Raw genomic sequence first — 22,811 nt, forward strand, 5'->3', positions numbered from 1 at the left:
GTGATTATTATTTTGCCTTTATTAACTTTTATTACATGGAATTTTCACCGAGGTTATTACATAACCCTCCCCCTTGGGGGACACCATCCTCGGTGTTCAACCACACCTATACCTCAACAAAACCATTGAAAAGAAAACATACTTCCCATGGAGCTTTATAACATAGCTCGATGTAGTATTTACAATGATCACCTTACTGAAAAGAAAACCAACATGACAACATAACAACATGACAACTATAATGACATGAAACCCATACCGCTTATTGGATATTTATAACATATCTCATGGTGGTATTTACATCCATATACATATGTACATATACCAAACATCACCAAAACATGTACCAAAAACATATACCAAAACATCTGCTCACAGCGAATAAGGAAGGATACATAGACCGCATCTGATCCGTCATCTCCCATGTAACTTCATCGAGCCCAAAGCACACTTTAACCTGCTCGATTACTCTATTCTGGAGCATAAGCACCTTTCTCTGCAATATATACTGAGGTTGCGGCAGGAATTCTCCATTTGGATCCACCTGCAATATGAACCAGTCAATCACATGATCAATGTCTTTAACATAGTTCTTAAGCAATGACACATGGAAAACATCATGGAATTTTACTATCGGATGATCTGCAAGTCGATAGGCTACTGGCCCAATCCTATCAATAATCTAGAAAGGTCCACGAAACCGTGGTGCCATCTTGGCACATGATCTAATCTACAAGGAGCTCTTCTTCGGTCTGATGTGCAAGTACACATGTTCCCCAACCTGTAACTCCTTGAACAACCTATTTTGATTTGCATAGCTCTTCTTCCTATCATGTGTTGCTTTCCAATTATTCTAGATTACCTGCATTTCCCGCTCCATATCTTCCAACATGTCTGGTCCAATAAACACTTTATTAACTAGATGACTCCAACTGATGGGAGTATTACAACTTCGGCCATATAATGCGTCAAATAGACTCATCTTCAAAGATTCCTCATACCCATTTTTGTAAGTGAACTCTACCAGTGGAAGATACTCTTCCCACTTTCATTGTCGATGCATCACGTACATCCCCAACATGTCTTCCAATATCCTGTTGACGCTCTCTGTCTGTCCATATGTCTGCATATGATAAGTTGTATTGAAGGCCAACTTTGTGCCCACACCTGCAAACAACTCCTTCCAAAACTTGGAAGTGAACTTTGCATCCTTATCTGATACAATATTCTTTAGAACACCATGCAACCTAACCATATCTCTAATGAATACATGCGTTACATCACTAGCTAAGAACTTAGACCTCACTGGAATGAAGTGTGCAACCTTTGTCAAGTTGTCCACAACAACCATGATGGAATCATGTTGTCTCATTGTCCTTGGAAAACCTGTGATAAAGTCCATGGAAATGACCTCCATTTCCTTTCTGGAATCACGATCATATGTAGAATTCCACCTGGATCCCTACACTCTGACCTTTACCTACTGACAATCCAAACATCTAGCCACAAATTTTGCTACGTCCTTCTTCATATTCATCTAATAATAAAATGTCTTCATTGCGGTCAATGTCTTCTAATAGCTTGGGTGACTTGAATATGGTTTCGCATGAAACTCCCTCAAGATCACCTTCTTGAGCTCACTGTTGTCTGGAACATATATTTTGTCTCTAAACCTGAGCAATCCATTTGTTGTAAGATAATAGTCTACATCATGTGCACCTGCACTTATTCCTGTACCACTATCTATACCTATACCTGAACCCTACTGCAACTTGTGAAAAATCTCCATATACCTGGCATCCTACTAACCTACCTGCAATATCTTATCCTATAGATTTGTCCCATAGGAACTCATAGCTGATATATGATTTACATGTATCTACCTACTAACAGCATCTACGACCCTGTTCTCCTTTCCTTTGATATATCTGATCTCAAAATCAAACTCACTCATCATGGCCAACCATCTAGCTTGCCTGTTCTTCAACTTCAGTTGGTCAAACAATATCACAACCCACTATGATCACTCATCAATATAAACTTCCTAACAAGAAGATAGTTTCTCCACATCTTTAATGCATGTATGATCATTTCCAACTCAAGATCCATGTGTTGGATAGTTTTGCTCGTGCTCATTCATCTTCCATGACTCAGAGCATACCATTGGTCCTGTTATCACCCCAAGAAACTCTCCTAGGTTGTATCTCAGAGATGCTCGGGAACATTACAAATTCAACAAAATGTTGGAAATGGATGAATGGAAGGAATGATGCATATTCAATCCAGATAACCACTTCTACTATGCTTAACTCTAGACATGGGTGAACACCCCCAGACTACAAGGCTTTAGACCACCAATTACTCATAGTTTGAGGATTAGGTGAACATGGAGAATACTAACCACACCAGCAGATGCACAAGACCATATGATGGTCAGCTGCAACTAGTAAAGAGGTCTGCAAATCTATTTCCTAATGCACAGACAGGATGACAGCTCTCTGGCACTAAGTAAACAAAAACCTGCATAACACATTCAATGATACATACTAGATTCTAACACAGAGTTTGGATGATAGCCCCTCTAATGCTGAAAATCAAGAGCACATGAAAAATGCATAACAGGCACAGCCTAGAACAGAGAGGAAGTGGAAAGTGAGCAATTAACAGCAAAAGAAGCTTGTATTAGCTGAAAATGAAGACTAGACACTACAAGTATCAAAGTAGTTACAGTCTCCAGAAGTTGAACCTTACATCAAAACAACAACCATCAACCCTCATTACATCTGTGGTCTGGGTATATATAGAGTTTGTTTACAAAAATGCTCTGTTATTCTATGCGTGGAGGGGTCATAATTGACCACCAACCACATTAACTATCTAAAATGGGCCTCTGCTACAATTTGCTGCTTCAATGAATGAATTTGACATTCTCTGGTACTTTGTTGTCCTTTCAGGTAACTAGAGTGTGGTATAAAATACATTCCATGACTGATAAATGCTTGTAACTGCTCGAGGCTGTCCTTTTTCTTCTCGGCCATTCTTTTCCTTGAATGCGGTGGTTGAAGAGTGACTGTGCTGGTACAGGTAGTTGGCCACCTTCGTCCTTGTATACGCAGAGCAATTAAAGAATGTGGACTTCATGGCGGGTAGAAGATATGGTTAAAAGAGCAAGATTGGCCATCGGATGAAACCGGTAGATGATGGGTACAGCTTGGCGGGAGGTATCAGGAAGAAACAGGCGAAGTGATTATGAGCCGTCGAATCTCGCAGATGGACGGCGGAGATCGGTTTACAGGGGATATCGGGAGGAAGTGGGGACAACAAACGTGAGTCGTCGAATCGCGGGCGGGCAGATCCGACAACTATCGGGTGGAAGAGATGTGTGAAGGTTAACGAGCGGGGAATGGAGTACGAGCGGTAAGCGTTATTGCCCGCACCACTTTTCGGAGGTGGACGGTAATCATACGCGGGCTCGCGAACACATTCAACAAGCGATGTGTTGCAGATGGGACAAGGCCGAAATCGCTTTCCCCATGGGTTAACGCACGGTTAGTTTGCGAGATCATGAGGAGCGACTACCGTCCGATCGTGGCAGAGGTGATCGAACGGTGGGAGACAGGCGAGCAGGTTATGGGTGCGTGGGACCGTCAGATCGGGGCATGGTGATCAACGGTTACGGTTAAGGTGGAGGGTTATATGGGCGCGGGTTCGTAGGTTAAGCGCCCGGGGCTTAAAGAAAAGGGTTTATGCTGAGTTTTGTAGGAGAACAGGGAAAGCGGGGAATGAAGAGGTTTTAGGAGGAAAGAACAGAGATAGTGGGGCTTATGCGAGCATAAGCAGAGTGAAGGAGAGTGAGAAAGGTGGCTGATGCGAGTCCCTTTTTAAGCACAAACAACACCGCCAGACCCGAATTTGACCTTCAAACGTTGAAGTTTGTAGCAGAGCTAACACTGGCTCCTTCTGGGGATGAGATCCTCCCTGTGAGGTCTCATGAACCTGTAGATCAATGCCTTTCCGATGAAAACAAATTAGCAAAATTCCTAGTGTTCCATTGGGCATGGAGTCTGCCTGAACCTACACTAAGACTGATAAAATCAAATATTTACAATTTTAAGGCCCAAAGACCTTAAATCACATAAATTTTCAGAAAAAAACCCATTAACTGGGCCATCAAAAACTACTTCTTCTCCCATACTTTTCAGTATGAAGGTATTGTTCCCTTGAATTTGAGCAATGATAAAAGGCCCTGTCCAGAAAGCATCAAACTTCCCATGGTTGCCTCTTTTCTCTTTCAGTGCATCCCACTTCAGAACCAAGTCTCCAACCTGAAAATTATCTGTCTTTGTTTTCCTGTCAAAAGCATCCTTGATCTATTTCTGATGTGCTGCAGCTTCTTCAACCAGTTGTTCTCTAATCTGATGTACCTCTGCTAAATCAGTGATCCTTTTTGCCATGTCTTCTTCCTCATTCTGTTCTGATTGCAAGAACTTTGCCACAGGGAGAGTTAACTAAATTTGGAATACAGCTTCAATGCCATATACTAACCTGAATGGAGAATTCCCTGTGGATTTCTTAATGGTCACTCTATCAGCCCATAGTGCATACTTGAGCTTAGAATCCTAATTCTTTTTGTTGTCCTCCAACAGCTTTTTAATTATCCTTATCAGGCTTTTATTAGAGGATTCTACTATACCATTGCCTTGAGGGTAATATGAGGTAGAATGAACCAGCTTAATGCCCATTGAATCACACATTTCCACCAATTCTTTTGCCCTTAAGGTTGTTGCATTGTCTGTGACTAATTTATGTGGACAACCAAACCTGGTAAAGATATTTTCTGTCAAAAATTTCATAACCATCTTATGGTCAGCCTTCCTAGTAGAGATTGCTTCAATTCGCTTGGTAAAATAATCAGTGGCTACTAATATCTATCTGTGCTGGCCACTGGAATGTGGATTGATCTCTCCAATGAAATCCAAGCCCCACTGCTGAAAAGGTCCCTTTGCATGTATTGGTTTTAAGGGCAGGGACTTCAACTGTTGTTTCCCTTCAAATCTTTTGCACTTGTCACAAGATTTAACAAATGAAAATACATCAGAAAATAAAGTGGGCCAATAATATCCAGCTCTGAGGATTTTATAAGTTGTAGTCTTCCAATAATGGTGTCCTCCACACATGCTGGAATGAAACTGCTGTATAACCTCCATTGATTGTTCTTTGCCCAGACACCTCAAAAGCATTCCAGATGAGTCCCTCCAATAGAGCAGATTTTCGTTAATGCAGTATTTAGTTGCCCTAAGCTTAACAGTTCTGACTTAACTTTGAGTAAGTCCTGAAGGGATTTCTAGCTTTAGCAAGAAATTAACTATTGCAGAATACCAATCACAAGAAGCTATATTTTCGGCCACTGACTGCTTTCTCTCTGGTTCAGCTGCTTCTTCTTTTTCTTCCTGACCATTTTCTGCAATTGTGCCCATGAAATGTATGTCCAATGTTCTGCAATTTTTTTCAACTAACGACCTGGCAAGACCCTGACCTCTGACAAGTTTGGTGGGCTTCAGTTCTATATTAAATTCAATTAGATTTGTAATCCATTTAGCCCTTCTTCCATCAGCATCAGGTTGTGTTAAGACATCTTTTATTGCAACAGAAGGTACATATGCAATTATCTTGGAATGCAGAATGTAAACTCTGAAAGCTTTCAAAGGATTTGATAAGAGCATATGCTTGTTTTTCAATAATGTCATACCTCAATTCAGCATCCCTTAAGTTTTTGCTAAAAAATGCCACCGGATGCTCTGAGCTCTCTTCATCTACTTGCAATAAAACTGTTGCAATGGTGTCTTCAGAGGCAAATGAAAATATATGGAACTCCTTGCCGTAATCTGGACTTATTAAAGTGGGAGCCTCCATAATAGCTCTCTTAATGGACTCAAAAGATCCTCTTGCTATATCAGTCCATTTGATCTCCGACCCCTTCTTCAACATGGAGGTAATATGCTTCACAAGTTTTGAAAAATTTGGGATAAACCTCCTCACAAAATTAATCTTTCCCAGAAAGGATTGGATGTCCTTCTTTGATTTCGGGACAGACAAGGTTTGTATTTCTTTTACTCTTTCTGGGTCAATTCGGACACCTGCAGCAGAAAAAACATGTCCCAACAGCTTGCCTTCTTCTAAAGCAAATTGTGATTTTTTAGGATTGACTGAAATCCCAAACCTCCTACACTTTAGGAACACCTTTTTCAAATGCTACAAATGATCTTGATGGCTGCTGGAGTATATTGTTATGTCATCAAGGTAGATAAGGACAAATTTATCCTTATCTCCCATAAATGCTATATCCACAGCTCTCTGAAAGGTGGCTCCAACATTCATCAATCCAAAAGGCATCTTGGCATACATAAAAGTGGCCCAAAGAGTGGTGAATGCAGTCTTCTCTTGGTCATCTAAATGCACAGCAATCTGATTAAACCTTGAAAATCCGTCCAAGAAAGACATCACTTTGGCTCCTGAGACCTTCTGCAGCAAATGCTCCATTTTGGGTAGGGGATAATTGTCTTTCTTGGAGCACTTGTTTAAGTTTCTGAAATCAACACAGAGTCTGATTTCTCCACTTTTCTTCCTTACTATCACCAAATTGGCTACCCATTTTGAATACCTGAGAGGGACTATGATCTTGGCAACCAGCAATTTTTTAATTTCTTTTTCAATCAAAGGAAGGAGCAAAGGATTCATTGGTCTCATATTCTGCTTGAAAGGAAGGGTATCTTTCTCCAGAGGGATTTTATGCTGAATAATCTTTTTATCATAGGTTTTTAGGTCACTATACTCCCAATCAAAGACATCAGCAAATTGCTTCATTAAATTGCAATATTCAAAACTTTGGTCAGCAGAAAGATGGGAAGACAGATTTATGTATCTAGGCTGACCTGGACTCCCTATGTCATGCTTACAGACTGCAAATTGGTCTTCTTTCTGGGCAGCCTTGTAAGGCACATCATTTTGGTCAAACAGTCTTTCTAGAGGAATTAAACCCTTCGGAATGTGATTGTTGGGAAGTTGGACAATGTTATTTTTTCCAATTCTATTCCTACGCTGGGATTGAGGGCTTTCTTCCAGGGCTTCGTTTTCTTGGTCAATTTGCATTTCATAGAATTCACCAATGACTTGCAAGAACCTATTCAATTCCTCATCATCATCAAAAACTTTCCAATGGTGGACATTATCAGGCAAGGATGGCTTATACTTCATTTCAACTTCATAAACTAGTATGGGAGGCATGGGAGGGATGAACATGCTAGCAGACATAGCAAGGGAATCAGCAAGTTGGTTTTTGGCTCTAGGGATATATGAAATACAGAAATCATCAAAAGAATCTCTAAGTCTCCATACCTCATCTCTGTACGCTTTCAGCCTTGGTTGTTTTGCCTGAAATGTTTTATTTACTTGCTAAATGATCAAATCAGCATCTCCAAACACCTTTATCTTCTTGATTCTTTTGTCTTTTGTTGCATTAAGGCCCAATAGCAGAGCCTCGTACTCTGCTATATTGTTTGTGACTTGAAAATCCAGCTTGAAAGACAGATGTGTGCTTTCTTGCTCTGGAGGTACCAGCACCACCCCTGCCCCTGCAGTCTCCCTGGAACATGCTCCATCAAAGAACATCTCCCAAACTTGACTTCCTTGCTCTTCCTCAGCCTGATTTTTTGGTTTCTTGAGCTGAAATGAGGCCTTCTGAGATTCTTCTATTTGGAGAATACATGCTCCAAAATCAGTGTCCACAGCATATATGGGATCATTAGTAGGATTCTTCTCATCACTGATGATGTATGCCAACTGCGATTTTCTATACAATCTCCTACTTTCTCCTCCAAAAACTGGGACAGTGGCATAAGATAGATCATTCTGTAATGTCCCACCTAGTCTCTTAATCCATCCTCTGGACAACAGCATGCCAAACTTGGGAGGGACATCTGCTACCACAATATCCATCATCATACTCTTCATGGGAAGCTGAGTTAGGGTAACGGCTAGGTCTTTGATCAATCCCAGACATTTCACCTTTCTTGAATCAAATGAGAATAAATCATGATATGGTCTAGTGATATCAAGGCCTAACTCTTCCATGACAGCTTTAGGCATCAAATTGTGGCTGGCCCCTGTGTCTAGCAGGAAATTGTGGAGGATTTTATCATGAATGGTCAAGGAGACATAAAATGATGGAGAATTATTATCATCAGGTTCAATCATGGGGCTAAGCACAATAGTAGGCTTATCATCTTGCAAATTGACAGAGTTAGTGGAGGTTTGTGTGGTTTCCAGCTCAAGAGCTTCAAGGATAGGCTTTCTAAACACTTCACTCTTTACCAACTCTACCAGAGGCACAAATATTTTTAACTTCTGGACTTCTGATTCAAAGCTGAAAGAGGGAGGTAATTTATCAGAACCTCTTACCTCTTGAACTGGAGCTTTGAGGATGATTGGATCAGCTGCTGGTCTTCTCTGTCTGATATTCTGTAACTCTGTTTGGACAACAGTTCTTTGGGTAGGACTCTCCTTGACATTTTTTGCAATTGACCTCAAATTATATCTCCGCTTCTCCTTAGTTTGTAGAATAGCTTCTCTGTCCCACTCCTGACTGTCTTATTCCTACAACAATGATTCTTCATATGCAGCCAATGTCAAAAATGCATCACTGCCTTTATCTTCCATGCAGTGAATTTCATCTTCATCTTCAAATTGTTCCTCCTCCATGACTACATTCTGGAAAGGAGCTTTAACTTTCTGTTATTCTTTGGGTTCTTGACCCCTTTGAATGATTTGTAATTGCTCATTTTCTCTTCTAAAAGGATTTGGATTTCTTGGAGCAAATGTGTTCTGTTGCTTTGTCTTTCTTGAGTTCTGCTCAACCTCTAGCTTAGATATCTTAGCAGCCAATGACTCTATCATTCTATTCATTTTATCAAATTTGGGATCAAAACATGATGCAGAGGAAGTAGAAACCTGACCTCTCTGCCTTCTTCTGTCAGCTTGACTTTTGAGCTTTTCTGCAGCCATGATATTAGACTCTACTTCTAGGGTTTCATCCTGCATGTCTGCCAGAGTAGCACATCTTCTTTCTCTTAATAACAGGCAACAATCAAAGTCAAAAGCATTGGCATAAGTGAGTTTAGCTGAGGTAGGGGTTGGCTTTACCTCAGTTGGTATCTTACCATACATATGATTAAATCTTTTATTAAAATCAGGCAAAGGTTCCCCATTTTCTCTCTTTAGGTTACCAAACTCAGTATGGTAATATAGCAAGTCTTTTTTAGCTCCCCAGTGCTTCAAAAATGCATCATCTAAGGCTTCAATATGAGTAATAGATCTAGGGGCTAGTTCTCTGAACCACTTTCTGGCCTCTCCATCAAGGCTCTGGACAAAGACTCTCATCCACACATCATTTTCACTTATATCTAAGTTATCAGCATAACTATAAAAAGCCTCAAGATGTTCTTCTGATGTCTCTCCCTCTGTACCAGTAAACTTGGGCATATATTTCGGATATTCTCCCACAGGCATGGGATTCAAAGGAACAGGCAAGACCAAAGGTCCATTTCTAGCAACGACAATCCTTTCTATCTTCGTGGGTGCTTGCTGGACTGCCATGACTGGAGTAGGTGGAGTGATACTGGTAGATTGAATGGTAGGAACTAATGAAATAAATGATAGAAATGAAGGAATATGATGGACTGTGTAGGAGACCTTCTTTGGACTGAGATCCAAAGGGGAACTAGCTGAACAAGGAGCTATACTAATCTCTGAAGGAGTTTCTTTACTAACAGTGCTGGGCTTTAAATCTTCAAACTGTATATCCTCAGCTATAACCTTCTCTTTCAGAGATACATAAGGTTTCTTAGGCTTACCTGATCCTGATGCTCCTTTCTGTGATGTTTTCTTCGGTTTAACAATCTTCTCAGGGTCAGGCACTGATTTAGCTGGTGATTTCTGAGGATTTCTTCGGGTATGTCTCACAAACTGAGCCAGGACTATACTGTGGAGTCGAAAGGTTGGTCTTCCTCCAGTGGAGTTGCTAGATAGATGATTACAACCAAAAATGTGTCCAGACTTTGTCTATCATCAAAATCTAGAACTGTGTCGCTCTCCCAAGGAAGCTAAGCTTCAATCTCCTCTCCCCGGCAATGGTGCCAATTAATGTTATCACCTCAAGAAACTCTCCTAGGTTGTATCTCATAGATGCTCGGGAACATTACAAATTCAACAAAATGTTGGAAATGGATGAATGGAAGGAATGATGCATATTCAAGCCAGATAACCACTTTTACTATGCTTAACTCCAGACATGGGTGAACACCCCCAGACTGCAAGGCTTTAGACCACCAATTACTTACAATTTGTGGATTAGGTGAACATGGAGAATACTGACCACACCAGCAGATGCACAAGACCATGTGATGGCCGGTTGCAACCAGTAAAGAGGTCTGCAAATCTATTTCCTAATGCACAGATAGGATGACAGCTCTCTGGCACTAAGTAAACAGAAACCTGCATAACACATTCAATGATACATACTAGATTCTAACACAGAGGTGGGATGACAGCCCTTCTAATGCTGAAAATCAAGAGCACATGAAAAATGCATAACAGGCACAGCCTAGAACAGAGAGGAAGTGGAAAGTGAGCAATTAACAGCAAAAGAAGCTTGTATTAGTTGAAAATGAAGACCAGACACTACAAGTATCAAAGTAGTTATAGTCTCCAGAATTTGAACCTTACATCAAAACAACAACCATCAACCCTCCTTACATCTGTGGTCTGGGTATATATAGAGTTTGTTTACAAAAATTCTCTGCTATTCTATGCGTGGAGGGGTCATAATTGACCACCAACCACATTAACTGACTAAAATGGGCCTCTACTATGATCTGTTGCTTCAATGAATGAATTTAACATTCTTTGGTACTTTTTTGTCCTTTCAGGTAACTGGAGTGTGGTATAAAAGACATTACATGATTGATAAATGCTTGTAATTGCTCGAGGTTGTCCTTTTTCTTCTCGGCCATTCTTTTCCTTGAATGCGGTGGTTAAAGAGTGACTGTGTTGGTACAGGTAGCTGGCCACTTTCGTCCTTGTATGCATAAAGCAGTTAAATAACGTGGACTTCATGGCGGGTAGAAGATATGGTCAAAAGAGTGAGATTGGTCGTCGGATGAAACCGGTAGATCATGGGTACAACTTGGCAGGAGGTATCGGGAAGAAACGGGCGAAGTGATTATGAGCCGTCGGATCTCACAGATGGACGGTAGAGATCGGTTTACAGGGGATATCGGGAGGAAGTGGGGACAACAAACGTGAGCCGTCGGATCACGGGCGAGCAGATATGATGGCTATCGGGCGGAAGAGACGTGCGAAGGTTAACGAGCGGGGAACGGAGTATGGGCAGTAAGCGGTTTTGCCCGCACCGCTTTTCGAAGGTGGGTGGTAATCATATGCGAGCTCACGAACACATTCAATGAGTGATGCGTGGTAGATGGGACAGGGCCGAAATTGCTTTCCCCACGGGTTAACGCATGGTTAGTTTTTGCGAGATCGGGAGGAGCGACTACCGTCCGATCGTGGCAAAGGTGATCAGACAATGGGAGACAGGCGGGTAGGTTATGGGCGCGTGGGACCGTCAAATCGGGGTGTGGTGATCAATGGTTACGGTTAAGGCAGAGGGTTATATGGGCGCGGGTTCATACGTTAAGCGCCCAGGGCTTAAATAAAAGGGTTTATGCTGAGTTTTGTAGGAGAATAGGGAAAGCGAGGAATGAAGAGGTTTTAGGAGGAAAGAACAGAGATAGCGGGGCTTATGCGAGCGTAAGCAGAGTGAAGGAGAGTGAGAAAGGTGGCTTATGCGAGTCCCTTTTTAAGCACAAACAACACCGCCAGACCCGAATTTGACCTTCAAACATTGAAGTTTGTATCAGAGCTAACAGGTCCATCCTGCATAAGGACTCCACCAAGTACTCTCTTGTAATCATATATACATAATACAAATTCTTTGTCCATATTTTTGATCTTTAACACTGGAGAATGTGTCAACAACTACTTAAGCTACTCAAAATTGGCCTCACACTCTTCTGTTGATTCAAACTTCTTACCTTTCCTTTGCAACAATGTAATAAGATAATAAATATGTGAGAATTTCCTGATGAACCTCCTGTAATAACCTGCTAACCCCATGAAAGATATCACCTCATCCACATTCCTAGGAGTTTCCCACTCCATGATGGCCCTTATCTTTTTTGGATCTACTATGCCCTCCTTGGAAACAACATGTCCCAAGTAATGTACCTCAATCTGAAAGAAATTGCACTTGCTGAGCTTAGCATACAATTGATGCTCTCTCAACAATCTCAACACTGCTACTAAATGTTTGGCATGCTCTTCTTCATTTTTATAATATACCAATATGTCATCGATGAACACAATAACAAACTTATCCAAATAGGGATGCAACACATTATTCATCAAACACATAAATGTAGTTGGAGCATTAGTCAAACTGAATGGACCTACAACAAACTCATAATTCCTATACCTGGTCTGGAAAGTTGTCTTATAAATTTCCTCCTCTTTGATGTGTACCTGATTATATCATGATCTCAAATCAATCTTCGAGAACATTGTTTCTCCCTTTAGCTAATCAAAAAAGTCATCAATCCTCGACAACGGATACATGTTCTTGATGGTCACTTTGTTCAACTTCCTGTAGTCAATGCATAATCTGAGAGTACCATCCTTCTTCTCCACAAACAATATCGATGTGCCCCAAGGTGATACACTTGCCTAATGTATCTCTTTTCAAGCATATCTTTCAGCTGCAACTTAAAATCTACCTACTCAGGTGTGCTCATCCTGTATGGTGCTTTAAATGTTAGTGTTGCTCCTAGTACCAACTCAATAGAAAAGTCTACTTCCCTGTGAGGTGGAAACTATGAAATCTATGTGGGAAACACATCCTAAAACTATTGTATAAATTAGTACCTACTCAAAACATCAGCATCCTCAACTTCCTTACCTTTGTCGCTAGAAATATGTATTGCAAATAACACACACCCTAAATTTCTGCGATTGCGCTTTGCCTGTATAGTTGTCACCATCCTAACTGATGTGGCTTTCTTCTTTCCCTATAAGGCTCTTGGTTCCCTATTGTCATCCAAGCACTCAATGTCTTTGTCATAACGATCCACCTTGGTCCTATGAAGGTATATACAGTCCATACCCAATAACATACTATATGATCCCAACGGTAATACATTTAAGTGTGTTGATGTAGACATGCCATTCAACTCAAATGAACAAGGTCTTACCCAATGATGAACTCGCTTCTTTGTACTTGTAGCCAACTGCACTAACTAATATTTTGCATGCACTTCTTTATTCAAACCACACTTATGCACCAATTCAGGGTTAACATAACTATAATTAGATTCATGTTCAATCAAAATAGAAACAACTTGATCACAAATCTTACCATCCATCTCAATGATAGATGCTTGATGGTTTGCCTGCCTATTATCTAGTGCTACATAGATACGAGGAACGCTCTGACCCACATCCCCAACAGTCTGTGCCTCCTATCTAGTATATATATGAGGCCTACCACCCTGATTATGTGGGCAATATCTCTTAAGGTGTTCCTTACCACATGTCCAACACTCCAACCGTCTAGTACCATCACTTCTATGTTGCTGATGTGATCAATGTCCCTATCTAGCTACATTGAACTTCTTGTAAGTTGTCACATTCTCTTTCTCTTCTGCATTCTGAGGCCTTGCTCTTTTCAGTTGTCATTTACCTTTACCTTTATCTTTCCCTTTCCATCCTTGCTTAGATTCATTCTTACTCTTTGATTGTTCATAATAACACTTCAATTTCGCAATAACTTCCTCAAGTGACCAAGGCTCATCATACTCAATCTTATCTCTAAATATTAATGGAAAACCACTGAAAAATCACTTAAATTTATCATTCTCATATTTAAGATATGGTACATACCTCAATAGCTCTAGGAACCTGGTCGTATACTCATCTGTCATCGATCACATCTTTAGCTCATAGAATTATTTGGCCTTACTGTCGTAGTACCTTTCTGACAAGTACGTCTTCCTGAGAATCCTCGTGAACTCATGCCAACTCAAGTCCTTGGTCCTGATGTCTCTAACTCACTTCACATATTCCCACCAGATATCTTCTTTACCTCTCAAGCTGAAGATAGCTACTCTAGCCTTCATATTATATGTGTAATTATGCAACTCAAAGAACTTCTTCTTCCCAAGTATCCAAGCCTCTACATATTCGAGCTTCTTCAAGTCTCCATCAAAAGTAGGTGGTTTTTCTTTCTTAAATTTTTCTAGCAAGTATCCCCTATCACTCTTCATGTAAGGATGATAACGATGATGATCACAATGCCTATCAAAACTAGAACTAGAGTAGTACTTTTATCCATCACCTCTCCTATTCGGAGTATCCAACAACCTTCCATCTCTAACTGTGTCATCTATATCTGACATGTGACCACCATGACACCTACTTCCATATGCCCCATTATTTTTGTCCTCCTAACCATGGTTGATCTGAAGTGGACCCTGTTGCTACAATTCTAACAAACTCTGAAGGAATATTTCATTTCCCTCTTCCTATTTCTCTTGTGCCTGCATGATTTTTTCATTGTCTGCCTTACAACTCCTTATTTCTTCCTTTAAGCTTCTCAATGTGTCTACTAAATGAGAAGAGTGCCCAACACCACACTGCTCACCTGATTCATAGGGAGAATCTGTGTAGTCTACCATCTTGCTAGTCATTTCTGATCTCTTTCCCACAAGGAATACTATGTCAGCTGAACCAAATCACAATAAACCAATGTACCTTATCAGAATTTGGGGAGGATATCTCATCTACAAGATCAACGAAATCAGTGTAATACATTTACAAACATAATAATTACATCATATATGCATATAATACATAATAATATAACCATATAACCATCATTCTATTTAGAGTCTAGTCATCAATGCCTGACCATATCAACTACACATACCCTGACCTCATGCATGACAACAACAACCATACTAGTGTACACTGACAATACACAAGAATAGACAACATGTAACCAATCATACACTCATGACGACACACTTGACAACAACAATATCCTCTTTCACATGGCAACATCACTACAACCATGATCGACATCATGCACATGCAACAAGCATATAGACCATAAGGATGATTAACACACATGCAACTGACATGAATGCATGAAAATTCACACTGCCCATCCAGTCCAAGGGGTGAACCATGCTCTGATACCACTCTGTGGTATTTGATATGACCCAAAGAGAGCGCAACCCACTCTGATACCACTTTGTAACACCCTCATCCCATATCTACACAAATAACCGGAAAAATGGGGTAAATATGCGATGAGAGGCCACTATAATGGGATTCAACCTCCTATGTGACCTTAAGGAAGTGGAATCAATGGAAACACACCACACAGACATTCCACATCAGCAACAGAACTCCCAAGATCCATCCCAACCCCTCAAGTAACCAAACCCTGAGACCAATTGAATTTTTAGACCATTAAACCCTCGGACGCTCCCTTGATATGGACATGCATGCATCCATGAGGTTTATACACTCCCACAGCATGGGTATGCATGCGTCTGAGGACTTTTCTCCCTAAACCTATGCTTGTAACTTCGATATTTGTGCCACTTTTTTAGGCCCGGAGCCCAGGTCATTGCCCAGAACTCCTTGACACTTTTGGAAATTAATTTACATAACATAACAATGATGCATTTGCAAAAACAATGACGAGATCTAGACTAGACCTCTACTAGCCATGACAGGCATTTCATCAAACATGTCACAAATATGTAATCTACAGGTTTAAACAGCATATCTGAGCATAGGGGTCTCATATGTATCTAAGAATCACTAAGAAGCATTAGTCCTTATATCATTAGTTGCATTATCATCTATTAGGTCATATATACCTTATCCATTCATTTACAATTCAAAACATGAGGATATTATTACATCATCACTGTCATAATACATGATTATAACTAGCGTAATAACAATAGAAATATCAAGGATACATCAGCCATAGAATCCACATATAAACTAGTACATTTACACATAAGATACCAAGGAAAGAACTTCTTATTAATGAATGAAAAATCCAACCCGGGATGGTACTACCACATTCCACCTGACCATAGAATCGTTAAGCCAATTCTCTATTTAGACATTCATCCCCGTGCCATATTCCAAGCATGAATGTGGGACACAAACCAAAAGAACCAACCAGGGCATCCCGAAGCTAAACCACCTCGCCCTCATTAATATAAACCAAGATTTACCATAATACATCTCGGATCACTAGGCCAAACAATAAACATGTAATAACATGTTTTACCATGATCTCCACTAGATCACTAGGCCAAAACAAGCATGGATTCCACTGGATTTCTCCACCTACACTGTGAGGAATTTTCCTGTCTCCTTGTCTCTCAGTCCGCAATCCACACCGGATCACTAGGCCCTAAACTGAGACCCACTCTCCAGGCTTTACCACATATCCCATCCCGGGATTACTAGGTCTGATGGAGAGGACCCACCTCTAGGTTTTACTATATATCCTGCCATTCGCCGGTCAAGGATTCCTAGGCCCACTGAGGCAACACAAAATATGGCTTTACTGCAACCCACAGTCTGGTTCATGGGTTACTAGGCCATGTGTTCTATTATTCAGAGATCCACCTCCCTCATCTTTGAATCCATCCATAAATATAGCTCAACCAAAACATGAGAACCCACCACACCCTGGCTATCTGGAAATGGAAAGGCTAGGTTGAAAACATTGTCACACCTGGAAAAACCCATGCCATAATAGCAAAGAACCACATCAATATCATGCATGCCAAATCTATCAAGGAAAACACACATGCAAATTGATACCTTCAAAAAATCTTGTTGTAGTTGCTTGATCCTACTCTTACTTGTTTGCTCCTTCCTTCCTCTTTCCTTCTTTGCCTTTCTTGATCCAATGCTAAAGTGCTCCAAGAAAACTCTAAGTGTCCAATAGTGAGAGAGAGATAGAATAATGAGAGAGCTCCAGAACTGAACTAACAAAAGGTATCAACTGACCCTCAAAAGCCTTTTTAACAGTTAGGACTCTATTTTCTTCATTTTCCATTATTTGCCTTCATTTTCCTCCTCACATGCAACATGTGACCTTTCACCTTCCTTTTCTCCTAATTTCCATTATTTTCATAAATAAATGTGCCAAAAATGTCAATTTTCCTTTCCAAATTCCTTAGCCATTATCTTTTCCAATTTCCTTAGCCATAATAAACCAATGACCACCCACATTAGGATTTTTTACCCAACATTTAGATTGGAATAAGTGTCCCATTAAGCGTGATTATTATTTTGCCTTTATTAACTTTTATTACATGGAATTTTCACCAGGGTTGTTACAACAATCAGTTATTTTTCAATCTCTTTCTATTTTTTAGGTATTTTGCAAGGACATCATCTTGTCCTTCAACTGTTATGGGTTCTATATGCCTTGCTCCATACCTAATCATATGTCTATGCTACTCCAAGGCAGCCTGAGCATCAACTACAATAATAAAGAAATGTTAAATTCATATTTATAGTTATTATTATTACAAGTGTTTTATTAATAAGAAGATTATTAGAGTGTTATTTACCTGCTTTGGTTATGGAGGGATACAGAGTAATTTCGGACGTGGCCATATGTTCCTCCTCTTGTCTGGCCTCATCTTGTATGATGCAGGAGCATGAGGCTTGAAGACAAAAGGCTTCGAATTTATTACAAAAATACAAAAAAAGTTTACAAGCAAAGGAGTGGGATCCTTTAGCTGTTAATTTACAAAGTTTTCTAGACAGGATTTGAGCTACGATTTAGGGATTGAGTGATTTTATAATTAATTCAAGATGTTTAGATTCAGTTGAGATTCTCAAGGAGAATATCAACCAGATTTGATATTGTCTAAGATTAGGCAGATTTGATCCATTGATTAAGCATCTAATTGTTAGAATGAAAAGGTATTTATGTAAGTTTTGAATGATTGTAAATGGATTTTAACTGATTTGGCTTGATTAGGCGGTGTAAGATTAAGTTACAAAAACTGTATCTCTGTGTATTTGTGTATAATTGGTCAATCCCGGAGGCGTTTTATTCCTTCGAAATATCTCTGAGTTCTGTTGATTTCCTATTTGACTTTTGAATTAGAGTATGTAAAATCTGTATTGCATTGCCAATCTTGTGTTTTCCATGTTTTGAAATAATTTGGTTATGATTAAAAACATCAGAGAATATGGTTTGAGACAAGTTAAATGTAGCGGAGGTGTTAAGTTTGGCAGAACAGAGAAAAGAAAACCTGACAAAATCGTGTTAAACCAAAGGAGTCTGGAACCGTCCGATCTACAGATCCAATAGATCTAACGGTCATCGCACGCAAATAAGCTCGTGCATTAATCAAGGAAGAAAAGCGGTTTTATCAGTGTAGTTGTTTATCGAGTGGAGAAAAAGTGGTAAGCTGTCTTTTGAAATTCTAAGTGATTCCATTAATCAACCGACATGTAGCACTCAGGTGGACAGAGAAAACCACTTTATCGGGTGGATAAACATCGCGCAAGATCTTCGTCTGATATCATTGTTAACCGTTGGATCAAGTGAGCTTTGATTAACAGTGGAGGATCGCCGATTAGTTTTGTTGATCAGGTGAACCAACAACTGTCGATTGAAAGGTAAGATCAACGGTGGAGAGTCAGTGCGATAATGTTTGGGGAAAATCAGACACGATAAGGAATTAACCAAAAGTTTGAATTCCTTTTGATTCCGTGGCAATTGAAAGGTTGTCATATTGTGGGTAAAATTAAGCAGTTCTGCTAATTTAGCAGAATAGCCAAGTTTTGAGGTATATGAATGATACTCCAAGGGAAATCCAAGAAGAAGTTCCACCTGAACTTGCAGAAATCGTTTCTGGATTTGAACGATTGTCTATTACACCTACACCCAGACCACCATTTGTGGTATCAGAGCCGCCTACTGACAATGAACAGGATCTCAAGGATCAGAAAAAGAAATCCAACATGGCTTTCAGAGTTGGAGGAAGAGGTGGTGGTTGAAGAAGAGGAAGATCCGTTGCAAATGCTGAAGTGTTGGAAGCTATGCAACATATGCAAGCTAGATTGGAAGCAATCGAAATGGGAAGAGATGTAGATGTTGGAGATGTCAGTGAACCTGAAGCTGAAGCTGCAGAAGAAGAAGAACCTGTAGATGTAACTCCTGAAATGAGATTCTTTAAGTCAATATTGAGATCCACATCCAAGCCTAGACTTGAAGTTTCAATCTACACATGAAGCTTAAGCCCTGAGGAATTGATAGATTGGATAAATGACATGGAGAAATTCTTTGATTATGAAGAAACAGAAGAAGGAAATAAAGTGAAGTTTGTTGTCACAAAACTGAAAGGACATGCAACACTTTGGTGGGATGGAGTGCAGGCACAAAGAAGACTTGGAAAACAACCAATTAAGAATTGGAACAGGATGGTGGCAAAACTGAAAAGTAATTTTTTACCAAGTGATTATCAGCAAACATTATTTAGACAGATGCAGAATCTTAGACAGAGGTCTATGATAGTAAAGGAATACATGGAGGAATTCTACAAAGTGAGTATAAGAGCAGGAAAAATCCAAGATACAGATGAGAAGGTTGCAAGATATGTGAATTGTCTCAGAATGGAGATCCAAGATAAGATAAGTGTATTGTCTCTTAAAACAGTAGAAGAGGCTTATCAAATGTATTGAAGGCTGAAGAAAAACTCATGAGGAATCAATCTTCTAGAAATAGAGGTGCTTTCCAAGGAAGGGGAAGTCAAGGTGGTAGAGGAAGATCTACAGCACCTAGAGATGGAGCTAGCAGCAGCTCAAGTCAGCATGCACCCACAGGAGGTGATGCAAGTGGCAAAGGGAGTTTTTCCAGAGGAAGAGGAGGCAGAGGTAGAGGAAGAGAAATCAGGTGTTACATATGTAATAAGCTGGGACACAGAGCTTATGAGTGCCCAGAAAATATAGGAATGAATCAGAGGAATGCAATTGTTGCAAAAACTGAAGAGGAAGCAACAAAGGTAATAGAAGAAGAGAATGTACCAGAGAAAGGGGAATCTTTGGTAGTCAACAAAATTTTGTTAAAACTAGCTAAGGAAATTGTTGAACCAGAACAGAGAAAAACCTTGTTCAGGACTGTGTGTAAGGTTCAAGGGAAGTGTTGTCAGATGATAATAGATAGTGGTAGTACAGATAATTTGGTCTCCACAGAAGTGGTGGAGAAGTTGAAGTTGAAAACAAAGAAACATCCAACACCTTACAAGGTGTCATGGCTTCAAAAGGGATATCAGTTGGTAGTGAATGAGCAATGTGAAGTGGAGTTGCAGTTGGGTAAATACAGAGACAAAATTTTGTGCAATGTGATGCCTATGGATGTGTCATATATTGTTGGGTAGACCTTGGCAGTATGACAGAGGAGCTATGCATGATGGAAAGAAGAACACATACAAATTTAGCAAAGATGGTGTCAATCATACATTGCTGCCAATAGAAGAAGAGGATACATCAAAGAAACCTAATCCAAAGACCCTTTTGCTGAGTGGAAAGGAGTACTTGTAGCAGATGGAAGAAGATGAGGTAAGTTTTGCATTGGTTTGCAAACCCAAGGTAATAATTACTTCCACAAAAGTTTATGATTTACCAATTGAAATTCAAGAGATGCTGGACAGTTATTGTGATATCATTATAGATGATTTGCCTAATGAGTTACCACCCATTAGAAAAATTAGTCATCACATAGATTTTATTCCAGGAGAAAATCTACCTAATAAAGCAGCTTACAGGATGACTCCCACAAAGAATGAAGAGATCAGGAAACGGGTTCAGGAACTGTTAGACAAGGGACTAATTAGAGAGAGTTTGAGTCCTTGTGCAGTGCCAACAATATTGAACCCAAAGAAAGATGGAGGCTGGATATTGTGCACTGGTTCAAGAGAAATCACTAAGATAACAATCAGGTACGGATTTCCTTTACCTAGAATCGAAGATTTGATGGATTGTTTGAGTGGAGCTAGGTATTTTACAAAGTTATATTTAAAAAGTGGTTATCATGAAATCATAATTAGAGAGGGAGATGAGTGGAAAACTGCTTTTAAGACCAATGAAGGATTGTATGAATGGATGGTAATGCCTTTTGGATTGTCGAATGCCCCTATTACATTTATGAGGCTCATGAATGAAGTTTTGAGAGAATTTAAAATTTGTAATAGTATATCTGGATGATATATTAGTTTACAGCAGATCAAAAGAGGAACATGTGAGACATCTTAATTATGTCTTACAGAGGCTACAACAAGAGAAGTTACTGTTAAATTTAAAGAAATGTTCATTCATGAAGGAGGAGTTGGTGTATTTGGGATTTGTTGTTTCTGCTGAGGGCTTAAAGATGGATCCAAAGAAGATAAAAGCAATCATAGGGTGGCCTTCACCAAAAGGTGTCTTTGAGGTAAGAAGTTTTCACAGTCTTTCTAGTTTTTATAGGAAATTCATAAGGAATTTTAGTAAGATCAATGCTTCAATTATTGACACAATAAAGAAGGACAGACAACCATTTAAATGGACTGCTGAAGCGGAAAAGAGCTTCCATCTGTTGAAGAGAAAGATCACTGAGAAGCCTATTTTGATTTTGCCTGATTTTAATAAACCTTTTCAAGTGAAGTGTGATGCCAGTGGAGAATCCATACGAGTTGTTTTGAGTCAGGAGGGCAGGCCTGTAGCTTATTTTAGTGAAAAGCTAAATGAGTCAAAGAAGAAATATTCTTCTTATGACAAGGAGTTTTATGCAGTTGTGTAGTATTTGAAGAAGTGGAGACATTACTTGATGTCCAAGGAGTTCATACTGTATTCAGATAACCATGCATTACAGTACATTATGCAACATCCAAAGCTTAACCAAAAGCATGCAAAATGGGTAGAATACCTTCAAAGTTTTAATTTTGTGTTAAAAACAATGTAAACTTTGAAACGGGAACTCTGGCCAAAAAACCCCAAAAAAACATCAAAAACAGTGCTAAAAACGAAAAGTGTGTATACTGGAATGATGTTTTTTTTTAGGTGTCAATTTTGAACGTGTTTTAAAAATGGCGGTGACTACGAAATTTTCGTGCAAAATATAGCTTCAAAAAAAAGTGATGATACTGGAATAACGTTTTTTTTTTTTAGGGTCAATTTTCAAACTTTTTAAAAAATGCTAATAAAACCAATTTTTTATGTCTCAAACAAAGTTAATTTTTAAGGAAAAAACACATTAATGTTTCTGGTAGAATATCATTTTTCTTTCCTAAGTATAAATTTAACATGTTTTCAACCACACCATGCTAGATACAAAAGAAATTGAAATTTTTTCAACTATAAAATTAAAAAACCATGACATTATGAACAAATTATATCACTGAATGAAATCAAAAGTCTTTATTTGTATACTGAATAAAACAGACATTATATCTCTAATTTGATATTGCATTGTAGATATTTAAACAATAAAATTTATCATACTTAAGACATAATCCAACAACATAAAAATGCTTCATAACTTCTCATTTAACAACATATGGAAAACATTAATTTTATTTGAAGATATGATGCATACATCAGTTATATAATCT

The sequence above is a fragment of the Pinus tabuliformis genome, chromosome 7 (assembly GCF_031772625.1).
Source record: "Pinus tabuliformis cultivar Carrire ecotype Pingquan chromosome 7, CPIR1, whole genome shotgun sequence".
In the NCBI taxonomy this organism is placed as follows: domain Eukaryota; kingdom Viridiplantae; phylum Streptophyta; class Pinopsida; order Pinales; family Pinaceae; genus Pinus; species Pinus tabuliformis.